Here is a 2676-nt window from a genome sequence, read left to right as displayed (position 1 = left end):
GAAAATGAGAAATGAGTAACCAAGAAAACTTAGAAAAATGCCCAAAAAGAAGAAATCAGTAACAGAAAAACTTAGAAAAATGTTTGAAAATGAGAAATGAGTAACCAAGAAAACTTAGAAAAATGCCCGAAAAGAAGAAATCAGTAACCAGAAAAACTTAGAAAAATTTTCGGCCAAGTGTGAAAAATATTCTAAGTGTCAGCGGAGGAAAATGCCGAAGCATCGGGAAAGATTCAAAAACTCATGCCGAACATGAGTTCCGAAGTGCCGGAGGAACTGGGCGAATTGAGCCCGGCGGTTGGCCAGATGTCGTTTTGAGTCTGCAGCCCGAAAACTTTAACTTTGTCTGCCGCGGAAGTCTGGACCGGGAAAATCCAAACGGTTTTGCCGGGTTCGAGTTCCAGAGCGAAGCAGTCGAATTTGAAATTCAGACCCATTCAGTGCCACTTGACATTGTGACACAGTGAGGTTGGCGGGGTACCCGGAGATTTCTGGGAACACGATTTTTAGAACAAAATGGCGGCGCGGGACCACTTTGAAAGGCATCCGAAAAACGGTTCCGCGGGCAGAGCACTTGAATGACAGGCCTGTGTGCATGCCCAAGAGCTCTCGGAAGTCTAATTTTTGACACTTTGTCAAATTTTCGACAGACTTACCCAACTCTTGCTGCCTGTTCTAAGAATCAGTCAGAGGCCTGTGCGGCGGTCTCTTGACACTTTGGAGGGCGGGCAAACCCCACGTTGACTCCGGCCGTCCCTCCAAAAGGCACTTGCTATTGGGGGAAAGGATTGCAAGTAGCCTGGTTCCCGTGGGAGCGGCCAGGAAGGGTGCAGGCTGGCCCTTGCCTGAGCATTCCCAAAACCCTCTTCCGCTGAGAGCAGACCTCGCACGCCGCACTACCGGCTCTGGGAGTGGTTGGCCGCTATTGTACATAGTCCGGTCCTTCCTCTGCCACCCGGCAAGTGCGATGGCTCTGCCGCCCTGCGGTGCTCGTCACCCAGGTTTGGGGAACACGATACTTAGAACATGTTGGCGGCTCGGGACCTGCAGGCGAAAGGGGCCCCGTGGTGCTGAGCACATCGACCTCGGGTCTCAGTGCAAGCCGGAGAGTTCGCGGAAGTCTTAAAAGATTTTGACATCTGCTCAATTCTTTGACAGGCTTGCCTGACTCTTTCCGTCCGTTCTAAGAATCAGTCGGAGGCCGGGGCGGGGACGGTCTCTTGACACACGGAGGGTTGGCTTCCCTCCTCAGGTGTTTGTGTCGAAAATGAAGGCGAGAGATGCAAGCGTCCTGGTTCCCCTGGGTGCTGCCAGCAAGGGTGCAGGCTGACCCTTGCCTGAGCACTCCCAAAAGCCTCTTAAGCTGAGAGCAGGCGCCGCACTACCGGCTCTGGAGTCGTTGGCCGCTATTGTACATAGTCCGGTCCTTCCTCTGCCACCCGGCAAGTGCGATGGCTCTGCCTCCCTGCGGTGCTCGTCACCCAGGTTTGGGGAACACGATACTTAGAACATGTTGGCGGCTCGGGACCTGCAGGCGAAGGGGGGCCCCGTGGTGCTGAGCACATCGACCTCGCGTCTCAGTGCAAGCCGGAGAGTTCGCGGAAGTCTTAACAGGCTTGCCTGACTCTTTCCGTCCGTTCTAAGAATCAGTCGGAGGCCGGGGCGGGGACGGTCTCTTGACACACGGAGGGTTGGCTTCCCTCCTCAGGCGTTTGTGTCGAAAATGAAGGCGAGAGATGCAAGCGTCCTGGTTCCCCTGGGTGCTGCCAGCAAGGGTGCAGGCTGACCCTTGCCTGAGCACTCCCAAAAGCCTCTTAGGCTGAGAGCAGGCGCCGCACTACCGGATCTGGGAGTCGTTGGCCGCTATTGTACATAGTCCGGTCCTTCCTCTGCCACCCGGCAAGTGCGATGGCTCTGCCTCCCTGCGGTGCCCGTCACCCAGGTTTGGAGAACACGATACTTAGAACATGTTGGCGGCTCGGGACCTGCAGGCGAAAGGGGCCCCGTGGTGCTGAGCACATCGACCTCGCGTCTCAGTGCAAGCCGGAGAGTTCGCGGAAGTCTTAACAGGCTTGCCTGACTCTTTCCGTCCGTTCTAAGAATCAGTCGGAGGCCGGGGCGGGGACGGTCTCTTGACACACGGAGGGTTGGCTTCCCTCCTCAGGCGTTTGTGTCGAAAATGAAGGCGAGAGATGCAAGCGTCCTGGTTCCCCTGGGTGCTGCCAGCAAGGGTGCAGGCTGACCCTTGCCTGAGCACTCCCAGAAGCCTCTTAGGCTGAGAGCAGACGCCGCACTACCGGCTCTGGGAGTCGTTGGCCGCTATTGTACATAGTCCGGTCCTTCCTCTGCCACCCGGCAAGTGCGATGGCTCTGCCTCCCTGCGGTGCCCGTCACCCAGGTTTGGAGAACACGATACTAAGAACATGTTGGCGGCTCGGGACCTGCAGGCGAAAGGGGCCCCGTGGTGCTTAGCACATCGACCTCGCGTCTCAGTGCAAGCCGGAGAGTTCGCGGAAGTCTAAAGCTTTTGACATTCGCTCAAAGCTTTGACAGGCTTGCCCGACTCTTTCCGTCCGTTCTAAGAATCAGTCAGAGGCTGGTGGGGAGGTCTCTTGACGCAAGGGGAGGGGTGGCGTCCCTCCTCAGGCGCTTGTGTCGAAAATGAAGGCGAGAGAT

This window comes from Hemiscyllium ocellatum (assembly GCF_020745735.1).
Source record: "Hemiscyllium ocellatum isolate sHemOce1 chromosome 15 unlocalized genomic scaffold, sHemOce1.pat.X.cur. SUPER_15_unloc_16, whole genome shotgun sequence".
Lineage (NCBI taxonomy): Eukaryota > Metazoa > Chordata > Chondrichthyes > Orectolobiformes > Hemiscylliidae > Hemiscyllium > Hemiscyllium ocellatum.
The sequence above is the reverse complement of the archived record's forward strand: the minus strand, read 5'-3'. Positions refer to the sequence as shown.